This window comes from Cervus canadensis, chromosome 24 (genome assembly GCF_019320065.1).
Source record: "Cervus canadensis isolate Bull #8, Minnesota chromosome 24, ASM1932006v1, whole genome shotgun sequence".
NCBI classification, from domain to species: domain Eukaryota; kingdom Metazoa; phylum Chordata; class Mammalia; order Artiodactyla; family Cervidae; genus Cervus; species Cervus canadensis.
In genome coordinates this window covers 16,678,921-16,691,346 of record NC_057409.1, presented here as the reverse complement: position 1 = coordinate 16,691,346, position 12,426 = coordinate 16,678,921, and positions in this window count along the sequence as shown.

Below are 12,426 nucleotides of genomic sequence, written 5' to 3'. Positions count from 1 at the left end.
CAGTCCATGGGCTGCAAAACATTACTCCAGCAAAAAGTTGGACACAACTTAGTGACTATTCAGCAACAAGATGCATGTGTGGAGTCAAGGGGCCATCCTGGAAATCTCCATACCTTTCACTCAATTTTGCTATGAATCTAGTCTGCTCTAGAAAATTAACTCAGAAAAGAAACTGGAGGACATGAATGAAAAGCTGGAAACTGCCAGCTCTTTACTTGGGCTTGAAACAGAGGCTTTTAGAAAATGACATACCAAAGAGAAATCTAAATATCCAGACAAGTTGAGCTGATGGCTAGCATTACAAGAAACATTCAATCTTTAGAAGATTCATCAAAACATCCAATATCAAGTACTTGCAACTGAAACAGCCTTCAAAATACATCAGGAGGGGGAAAAAAAAAGGACAGCTTCAAATATGCTAAAAGATGATTTAGATGAAAATGATCTTTAGGGATGCCTGAAGCTGCTTTCACAAGAAGCCAAAGAAGGGAAAAGGAGAGGTGGAAATGTTAGAAAATTCTGAAGAAAATCAGATCAAGCCTCAAAAGTGGCCACCTACTACAAAGTGGGTGTCATTCTTGGAAAAAACAACATGGACAGTGGGAGTTTTGAATTGGTTATAAGAAATGCACTAGGAAATGGAGAGCTTCTTAGAAGGTCTTAGAAGGTAGATCAAAAGGACTTTTGAAGAAACTGCTTGATGTCACTCAACTAAAGGGTTATTTTTGAAACACTATACAAGAAATAGAATGCACACTCAATTCTCTGAGGAAGATGAAACAGTCAGTGTCCTCATATTTAAAGTCTTCAAACTGAGAAAGTTTCATTGAAGTTGGAAAATCACAAAAAGCGAAAGGCAATAGCATCAGGAGAGATTTCAAATCCTTCCTGAATTACAGCAAGAAAAATAGATGAATGTTCGCCAAATATCCAATCTAGAGAGAATTTGCCCTTTAATGTTATAGGAGAATCTTTCCAAAACAGATGGTAAGATCAGCAGAGCTGGATACCTACAGAGCACAAGCCAAAATTCCATCAGAAAAATTCAAAAGACTCATGGGCTGTTACGGAAGCCAGCTTACTTCCCACGAGAGAAAAAAAGCTCGTGGTAATGGAGCTGAGAGCTCTTTTGGCTGAAAGAAACCTTGAGAACATAAGAAAAGCACTTCATACATCAGACAAAAAATATTGAAGAAGAATTTTAATCTTTCAAAGAGCATCCTATGTCCCCGATGTCCCAAACGGACACTTGGCAGAGTCCCAGAGGACCACGAGAGGGGTTGCGGATGCAGTTCAGGATGCCTGTTGTTCAGTCACTCAGTCGTGTCCGACTCTGCGACCCCATCGACTGCAGCACGCCAGGCTTCCCTGTCCTTCACCATCTCCTGGAGCCTGCATGTCTGCTAAGTCACTTCAGTCCTGTCTGACTCTTTGTGACCCCATGGACCGTAGCCCACCAGGCTCCTCTGTCCCTGGGATTTTCCAGGCAAGAATACTGGAGTGGGTTGCCATGCCCTTCTCCAGAGGATCTGCCCAACCCAGGGATCGAACCTGCAGCTCCTGCATTGCAGGTGGATTCCTTACCACTGAGCCACTGGGGAAGCCCCAGTGGACCCCTAGTAACGGAAAAATATTACCCCAGCCAGGGGATCAAGGTCAACATCAACAGTGATAAGTGATACTGATAATATATCTTTGCTATAATGTGATGAAAATGACACTTTACCTCTGTGATCTTCCTCCCCCAAACCCATAACCGACATCTAATCATGAGGAAAACCATCAGACAAATCCTCTTTTAGAGAGACATTCTACAAAATATCTCAAGATTGTCAAATATCATCAAAAACATGGAAAATCTGAAAAACTGTCACTGCCAAGAGGAGCCTAAGGAAATGTGATGACTAAATGTCCTGTTGGATCCTGACTAAGATCCTGGAAGAAAAAAAAGCACATTAAGTAAAAACTAAAGCAATCTGAATAAACTATGTTTTATTTTTTAATCGTTAATAATAATGTATCAATATTGATTCATTAATTGTAATAATTGTTATAAAAGTACCATGCAAATGTACCATATAGGAGGGAAATGCAGTATGAGGCTCATGAGAACTCTCTACTATATTTGCAATTTTTCTATAAGATTGTTCTAAAAAATAAAGTTAATTTTTAAAACAGACAATGAGGATATAGGAGATTTGAATAACATTATAAACCAACAGGAGACCCAGGTTCAATGCCTAGGTATCGAAGATGCCCTGGGGTAGGAAATGGCAACCCACTCCAGTATTCTTACCTGGAAAATTCCATGGACAGAGGAGCCTGGTGGGCTACAGTCCACAGGGCTACAAAGAGTCAGACACAACTGAGTGACTGAGCACATAGAACTTTAAATTCCAAACTGCAAAACACATATTTTTTTCAAGTGCACATGGAATGTTTGTCAGTGTCTACTACATGCTGGACCGTGAAGAGATTCTCAATAAATTTGAAAGAAAAGAATTGAAATTATAAGGAATATGTTAGGTGATGTTCTTGGAACACAATAGAAAGAAATTAGAAATCAATTACATAAAGAGCTCTCTCAAATCTCCAAATATTGGGAAACTAAAAAATAACCTTAACAATATTCCCCATGTCAAAGAAGAAATAACAAGTGAAATAAATATTTTGATACAAGTGAAAATCAAAGCCTAACACATCAAAATTTATTTACCATTATTCTTTGATTCTTTTAAATTTCATTCTAAAGATAACATTCATCTAAGTATATCAGTTTGCAACAGCTGCCATAACAACTATCAGTTTAAATATCTTGCTTAAACAACAGACATTTATTTTCTCATAATTCTAGAAGTCCAAGCTCAGGTCAGCAGGGTTGATTTCTCCTTGGCTCTCTCCCTGTGTCTTCATAGGATCTCTTTCTGTACATGCATGTGTCCTTACTGCCTCCTCTTTAAAGACAACAGCTATTTGGGATTAGGACCTACTCTAATGGCCTCAGATGAAAAAAGGGGGCTTCCAGAGTGGCACCAGTGGTAAAGAACCCATGCCTGCCAATGCAAGAGGCGTAAGAGACACGGGTTCAATCACTGGGTCAGGAAGATCCCCTGGAGAAAGGCATAGCAACCCACTCCAGTGTTCTTGCCTGCAGAATCCCATGGACAGAGAAGCCTGGGGGCTACAGCCCAGGGGGTCCAAGAGTAGGACAGGACTGAGCCTGTGCACACAGACACACACACGCACACACACACGCACACACACACACACACACACAGTGGCCTCATTTTAACTTAATCACCTCTTTAAAGGCCTTGTCTCCACCCACTGACATATTCTGAGGTAACAGGGGTTAGAACTTAAACATAGGAATTGGGAAAGTGACAATTTAGCTCACAACACTATGTGTTGTTAATTCCTAGACTTTCTTCTTTATATTGTCAACAATAATTTCAGGGGAAAAAATCCTTAAGCACAGTCTGAAAGACAGCTCAAGGTCTAAAGCGAGGTGCCTCCCACACCAAAGCTGCCAACACCCACATTCCCTGAACAAATATAAATGGCAGAGTCTGCAGACAAATAGGAAATTCACTCTTACCTTGTGGGTGAAGCACAGCTGCATCATAAAATGTGAATATGAAAAAATGGACAAGGCAACAAAAACACATATATTCCACTGTCTTCCTGATTGAATTTCCATTTCTATTAAAAAAAAAAAAAAAGTCTCCGGATTGGGCCAGAGGGGATAATCTCAAGTCCATCCTCTGGAGCTGATTCCTTCCCATCCAGCTTCCACTTCCATGACACCTACTCAGAGAAGCCTGCCCTGACTCCCTCTCAATTCTTATACATCACTGTTTTATTTTCCTTAAAGCATATAACACTCTTGGGAACAATCACATTTATTTCCTTGTTTATTTTTGGTCCTTTTTCATTAGAACATAAGATGCAAGTGAATGGTAGGGCTCTTGCTTGTCTTAGTTCATGCCTAAATCTCTACAGCCCAGCACATAAGACACCTTTCATCAGCAGGTGGTGAGTGAATGAAAAAAAATAGCTGCTACATTTATGAGTCGATCTGGCTTTACAGTGACTTTTTCACGTTCATCTTCCACTGTGCTTCTCTGAGGCAAAAACGTTGAAAATGTTTGCCTTCTTTGATGAGAGGTGTCTCAAAATTCTAACAGGGAAGGAAAATCCAGGGAAGGTGATGTTAAAAATTAGCAGAAGCATCGCCCTGGAGGTGGCTACCAGGGGGCGTCACCGAATCTGCCCAAGCAGGCTGGGTAGATGCCAAGCTCTAGCGGGGCTGGCAGACCCTGGGCATGGCCACCGCCTTTTAAATTTTCCATCTCCAAATGTGCCTCTTCTTCCCTTCAGGTACCCCAACAGCAGGAAGAGGGGCCTGGCCTGGGATGATGTCCTCAGGAAGAAGGCTAACTGCAAATAAATTTCCTTCCCAAAAGCAACTACAGGGACTTCCTTGGTGGTCCAGTGGTTAAGACTTCGCCTACCAAGGCAGGCGATATGGGTTCAATCCCTGGTGGAGGAGCTAAGATCCCACATGCCTCAAGGCCAGAAAAACCAAAACATAAAACAGAAGCAATATTGTGATGAATTCAATGCATGCTAAGTCACTTCAGTCAAGTCTGACTCTCTGCGACCCCATGGACTGTAGCCCGCCTGGCTCCTCTGTCCATGGGATTCTCCAGGAGACAATACCGGAGTGGGTTGCCATTTCCTCCTCCAGGGAACAAATTCAATAAAGACTTTTTAAACGGTCCACGTTAAAAAAAAAAAATCTTTTTTAAAAAAGCAACTACAAACCAGAATTTCTAAGGATCAGTTTTACGATCTCTATAAAAAAAGGTACAAAACTTTCCTAGGGACCATAAAGCTTAAATGGAGAGACAAACCATATTTCTGGATAGGAATGTAGACTCTCCCCCAAATCAGAGGAAAGCCAATGAAAAAAATCTCCAGAGGGTTTTGCAGACAAGTAGAAAATTCATTCTTAAACGTGTTTTGAAAAGCCAATACCTTCCAATCATTGAGAACATTAAAAGAAAAAGTAATGACCAATGATTTCAATATTCTATATATATAACAATGCTAGAAGAAAATGTTGGTGAATACGTAAGTTTAAAGAGAAAGAGTCTAAGTATACAGGCAAAGAAGAAATCAGAATGGAAAATTTGAGGGATTTATATATCAAAACAGTCTGTGAATGCAATAAAAAAGGCAGGTGTTGAAGTGGAAAAATACCAGTGACTTCTGATGGACAGAGCCAATATTCTTAATATACAAAGAGATCTCTGTTTTTTATGACGACAAACACACGAATTAAAAAAAAAAAAAAATGGGGAAGGACACAGGCAGAGCCTGATAGACTAGAGTCTGGATCCCCCTAGGCAGGCTGTGGGCTTTATTCTGAAAGAAGAGCCGGGTTTGAGGCAAAGGCGGGACTTCGTCGATTTCGTTTTTCAAAGTGCGCCCTCTGGCGATTGAAGGGAGAACAGACTTTGCGGGGGCGGGGAAGCTGGGGAGGACTCTGCAACCGTCCAGTGAGATACCAGGTGAGATGATGGCATGAACCAAGGTGGGAAAAGCGGTCAGAAAAGTTTAGACTTTGGAGGCACAGCTCAGGGAACGTGCTGATAGATTCAATGCGGAGTGTGAGACAAAAAGAGACACCAGGAGGATCAAGATCTTGCTTCAGCTGCTATAACAGAGTTGTTCTTGCTCAAGTATGAGCGGGTATGGTAGAGGAATTGCTTTGATGGAAAGAATGTAGAGTCACAGCTCTTCTGAAAGGTAGGTTGTCAATATGTGTCCAAATGTCTTGCAAGAATAGGTCATTTAAGGGCTTCCCAGGTGGCGCTAATGCCAAAGAGCCTGCCTGCCTGCCAATGCAGGAGACCTAAGAGATGCAGGTTCCATCCCTGGGTTGGGAACATCCCCTAGAGGAGGGCACGGCCACCCACCCCAGTAATATTGCCTGGAGAATCCCCAGGCAAGGGGATTGGACAGAGCAGCCTGGCGGACTACAGTCCTCGGGGTCACAAAGAGCTGGACACCACTGAGTGACTAAGCACAGGCCGTTTAAACCAGCAGACCCACTTGTAGCAATTTATCTTAGGAGAACAGCAAGCCAGGAAGCAAGGAAACGCACAGTATATGAGTATCTTCATGGCTGCTTTGGTTGGAAGAACAAAATTTTGAAATATTTCTTCAATCGATCATACATGGCACATCAAAAGATAGAATTCTGTGCACTCATTAAAATATATTCTGTATTTGATGATGTGGAAAGGTGTTCATATCATTTTGCTAACTGAAAGAAGAAGATTAGAAAAGTAAAGAATCCCTTTTTACTAAATAAACTTTGTGAATGTAGATATGCATGTAAAGAAAACCAAGAAGAATATATACCAATTGCATATGGATACTGATAACAGTTACTCTAGGGAAGTGGAATTATGGACAAGACTGCTGCTATGGGTTGGATTGTGCCCCCAAATCCACAGGTTGAAGTCCTAATCTTCAACACCTCAGAACATGACCTTACTTGGAAATAGAACTATTGTAGATGTAATTAGTTAAGATGAGGTGATGACTCTGAGCCCTAATCCAATATGATGGTTGTCCTTATTAAAGGGGAAATTTGGACACAGACATATACACAAAAAACTCCATGTGACAATGAAGGCAGAGACTGAGTGATGCTTTTATACACAAAATAATGCCAAAGATTGCCAGTAAATCAGCAGACCCCAAGAAAAGGCATGGAAAAGACTGCCCCTCCCAGACCTCAGGAGAAACCAACCATGGTAACACATTGGTCTCAGACTTCTGGCCTCCAGAACTGAGAGACAAAAAATTACCCTTGTTTGAATCACTCAATTCATGATACTTTGTTATGGCCTCCCTTGCTAAGTAAAACAGCTGACTTTCGATACTGTCTGAAATTTCCCCAGTATGCAAATATTTGCTGCATCCTCAGAAAAACAAAGTATTTCCACTTTAAATAAAAAAGATTTTACTAGAAATTATATCTTGCATAATTTGATGGGGTAAAAAACAATGTGATTCAAAATATATTTCAAACATATATACCTGTTGATGATATTTTAATCTTTCTGAGTGATATGATGAAAATTCAGATAAAATAGTCTTACTCTTTTTCAAATGATTTAAATAGAACCTGCCTCCTGTCCCCCTGCCATCAACTGGGGAGGCTACAGAGAGGAAGCAGGAGAAGTGGCAGAGCTGCTGGAGTTTGAACGAGATGCCCTTTGTGAAGAGTAGTGAGGATATTCACTGCAGTGTTGTTTATAACAGCGAGAAACGAAAAGCAGTCCCAACAACCAGCAGCAGACAGTTATTTGTGTTGTGTATTATCTCAGTTCAGTTCAGTTTAGTTCAGTCGCTCAGTTATGTCCGACTCTTTGTGACCCCATGAATAGCAGCACGCCAGGCCTCGCTGTCCATCACCAACTCCTGGAGTTTACCCAAACCCATGTCCATTGAGTCGGTGATGCTATCCAACCATCTCACTCTCTGTTGTCCCCTTCTCCTGCCTTCAATCTTTCCCAGCATCTTTTCCAATGAGTCAGTTCTTCACATCAGGTGGCCAAAGTATTGGAGTTTCAGCTTTAACATCAGTCTTTCCAATGAACACCCAGGACTGATCCCCTTTAGGATGGACTGGTTGGATCTCCTTGCTGTCCAAGGGACTCTCAAGAGTCTTCTCCAATACCACAGTTCAAAAGCATCAATTCTTCTGTGCTCAGCTTTCTTTATAGTCCAACTCTCACATCCATACATGACCACTGGAAAAACCATAGCCTTGACTAGATGGACCTTTGTTGGCAAAGCAATGTCTCTGCTTTTCAATATACTGTCTAGGTTGGTCGTAACTTTCCTTCCAAGGAATAAGCGTCTTTTAATTTCATGGCTGCAGTCACCATCTGCAGTGATTTTGGAGCCCCCCCAAAAATAAAGTCTGCCACTGTTTCCACTGTTTCCCCATCTATTTGCCATGAAGTGATGGGACCAGATGCCATGATCTTAGTTTTCTGAATGTTGAGCTTTAAGACAACTATTTACTCTCCTCTTTCACTTTCATCAAGAGGCTCTTTAGTTCTTCTTCACTTTCTGCCATAAGGGTGATGTCATCTGCATATCTGAGGTTATTGATATTTCTCCTGGCTATCTTGATTCCAGCTTGTGTTTCATCCAGCCCAGCGTTTCTCTGATGTACTCTGCATATAAGTTAAATAAGCAGGGTGACAATTTACAGCCTTGATGTACTCCTTTTCCTATTTGGAACCAGTCTGTTGTTCCATGTCCAGTTCTAACTGTTGCTTCCTGACCTGCATACAGGTTTCTCAAGAGACAAGTCAAGTGGTCTGGTATTCCCATCTCTTTCAGAATTTTCCACAGTTTATTGTGATCCACACAGCCAAAGGCTTTGGCATAGTCAATAAGGCAGGAATAGATGTTTTTCTGGAACTCTCTTGCCTTTTGGATGATCCAGTGGATGTTGTCAATTTGATCTCTGGTTCCTCTGGCTTTTCTAAAACCAGCTTGAACATCTGGAAGTTCATGGTTCACGTATTGCTGAAGCCTGGCTTGGAGAATTTTGAGCATTACTTTACTAGCGTATGAGATGAGTGCAATTGTGCGGTAGTTTGAGCATTCTTTGGAATTGCCTTTCTTCGGGATTGGAATGAAAACTGGCCTTTTCCAGTCCTGTGGCCACTGCTGAGTTTTCCAAATTTGCTGGCATATTGAGTGCAGCACTTTCACAGCATCATCTTTCAGGATTTGAAATAGCTCAACTGGAATTCCATCACCTCCAGTAGCTTTGTTCGTAGTGATGCTTCCTAAGGCCCACTTGACTTCACATTCCAATTAAATCTAATATTATTACTTAATCATTTTTAGCTATGAAATGGGTAATATTTCCTCCAACTGGTAGACAGAAACAGAGTAAACATGAGAATAAACGCTTTATCTTCACAATTAAAAATAAAAGGAAAAGAAAAACAGAACAAATCTGAAGAAGAAAAGGATATTACTTTTTTAAAAGGCAGAAATAATGTAACTAGAAAACAGAAAAAAACCCAGAATTGATAAATCTAATAAGAAGTTCTTTTAAAAATACATAATTGGCAAATATCTGGCACTTTAAATTTCTTGAATAAAAAGTTGAAAAATATTATAATAGTGAATAGAGCATGATCAGCATGATCTTGCTGATCAACATGATCCAGCAACCCCATTCCTGAATGTATATCTGGAAAAAAAAAAAAACCTCTAATTCAGAAAGATACATGTATTCCAGTGTTCACAGAAACATCATTTATAATAGTCAAGACATGGAAACAAGCCAAGTGCCCATCAACAGATGACAGGTTTAAGAAGATGTGGTATATATACAACAGGATATTATAATAGCCATCAAAAAGAATGGAATATTGCATTTACAGCAACATGAGTGGACCTAGAGAATATGTTTAGTGAAGTAAGTCAGACAGAGAAAGACAAATGTTATATGATGTCACTTACAGGTGCAGAATCTAAAAATTAATACATATGAATCTATATGCAAAATTGAAACAGGCTCATAGACATAGAAAACACACTTATGGTTACCAAAGTTGTGGGGTGGGGGACAAATTAGGAGTATGGAATTAGCAAACTACTATATATAAAATAAACATCGAAGATTTACTGTATAGCACAGGAAAATATATTCACTATCTTATAGTAACCTATAATGGAATATAGTCACAAAAAATAACTGAATCACGATTACTTTGATGACTTTTCTATACACCTAAAATTAGCACAATATTGCAAAACAACTATGATTCAATTTTTAAAATTACAATATTGAGGTATATGGTTTTTTCTCATCAAATTAAAGGACACATTGTAAATGACTTCACCAAAGGTGGTATAACCGTTTCTCACAAGGAAGCATGACTGAGGATAAACTGAATAAAAATTTCTGAAGAGGACCATGGCAATGTTTGAAAAACAGCCTGAAGATTTACAAACGAGAAAAACAAATATCGTATAGTAACTGCTGAACTATATGTTGAACGTATCTGACGGACATATCTGATACATTCCGTATCAGATACTGATGAACGTATCTGCAGGGCAGCAATTGAGACACAGACATAAGAACAGACTTGTGGACATGGGGAGGGGAAGGAGCGGGTAGGATGAATTGAGAGAGTAGCATCGAAACACATATATTACCATATGTGAAACTAGACAGCCAGTGGAAATTTGTTGTATGATGCAGGGAGCTCAAATCTGGTGCTCCGTGACAACCTAGAGGGGTGGGATGAAGAGGGAGGGAGGTTCAAGAGGGAGGGGACCTACATGTACCTATGGCTGATTCATGTCGATACCTGGCAGAAACCCACACAGTATCATAAAGCAATTATCTCCTATTAAAAATAAATTAAGTAAAAAGACATATTTTAAAAAAAGATTTACACACCAAGAGATTCATGAATATGAGACAGTTTTTAATCAAGTCAGATGTGTTTTTTTTATACGGCTGCTTTGGTGCAATACAGTCTGCTCAGCTCAGAGTTCTGTAGGTCAACAGTAGAGATGGGCTCCACTGTTTTCTCCGCACCTGGTCTCACAAGGTCAAAAGCAAGGTGCCGGCTAGCTTGGACTCCTTATCTGAGGCTCTGGACAGGGATGTCCTTCCAGGCTCACTCCAGTTGTGGGAAGAATCCAGCTCTTTGTAGGACGGAGGTCTCCCTCTTCTTGCTCTCAGCTGGAAGCCCCCTCCTCTATTTAAGGCCACCTGCTTACCTGACAACAACCTTTTTCTTCCCGCCCGCCTCATCTTCAAACCAGCAGTACTACATCCAGTCAGAGTTCAAATTTCTCTCCATTTTCCTTCTGCTACATCCTTCTCACTCTAGCCAGAGAAAGTTCTCTGCTTTTAAGAGCCTGTGTGATTAGCTTGGGCTCACACAGATAATCCATGATCATCTCCCTATTTTAAGGCTCATAACCTTAATTGGGGAGGGGGCACTCGTGGTAAAGAACCTGCCTGCAAATGCAGGAGACATAAGAGACACAGATTCCATCCCTGGGTCGGGAAGATCCCCTGAAGGAGGGCATGGCAACCCACTCCAGTATTCTTGCCTGGAGAATCACATAGACAAAGGAGATTGGCAGGCAATAGTCCACGGGGTCGCAAAGAGACAGACACGACTGAAGTGACTTAGTCTGCAAAGTTCCTTTCACCATGCAAGGTAACACATTCACAGGGTCCAGAAACTAGGACATGGGCAGCAGGGACAAGGGAGGGGGAGATTTCTGCCTGTCACGTGAGAAAGTATGGAAATTATCTTAAGAAAAAAGACAGGATATTAATCAGGGTTTCTCAACCTTGGCACTGTCGATATTTTACAAAGAATAATTCTTTGTCTTGTGCATTAAAACATGTTCAGCTGCATCTCTGGTCTCTGTACCCAATAGAGGCCTGTATCACCTACCCTGCCCCCCTCCCCTTCTGCATTGTGACAACCGAAAATGTCACCAAACATTACTAAGTGTTCCCTGAGGGTCAAAATTACCCTCGGTTGATAACACAAACACAAACACAATATGTGGTTCCAGTTTTGTAACACACACACACACACACACATACACCACACACACACACACACACACACACACACACACACACAGAGTAAAAAATATTAGAGAGAAAATAACAGCACATTAACAGTGGTTATTGTGGGTTTTGTCATAATACTTGTTTTGTTTCCTTTATGCTTTTCTCTGCTTTTCAGGTTTGAATAACTATTACTCTTAAGCATTATTTTTCAAAGCCATTTCTCCCCAAATAGATTTTCAAACAGAAAATCTGTGTCTTTATTCTTAGGAGTCTACTTGATGGCACTTCACTTTTCTTATAATTGAATTTTTGTATCTTTATTCATAGCTAAAATTGTTTTTCTCTTTTATTTGTCAGATTTTTCTATCAGAATATATCATCTATGCCTAAAATTCATCAGAGCATCAGTGGAATTAACTGTTGCTTTAGTTGGAAAGAATTATTATCCAGTTAATTGGTCTGGCTGCTCAGAACTATTTTTTAGATAATTGTTTGAGAACTTTTTCCAGTAGTTTCCTTGATTATGGGGCATTAGGATTTTCTACTACTTCTTGGCTCCATTTTGGCCAAAAAATACTTTTCTATAAAATCATCACTTCAGGATATTTATATTTATTAGATATGGTTATATATAAAATACATTATAATTTGTAATATCCACCTTATCTATAGTTATATTTTCTTTCTATAGGATATAGAAATGTGTTGATATTTTCTCTCTTATTTATTCATTAGATTTCTCAGAGATTTGTATCCTTCTA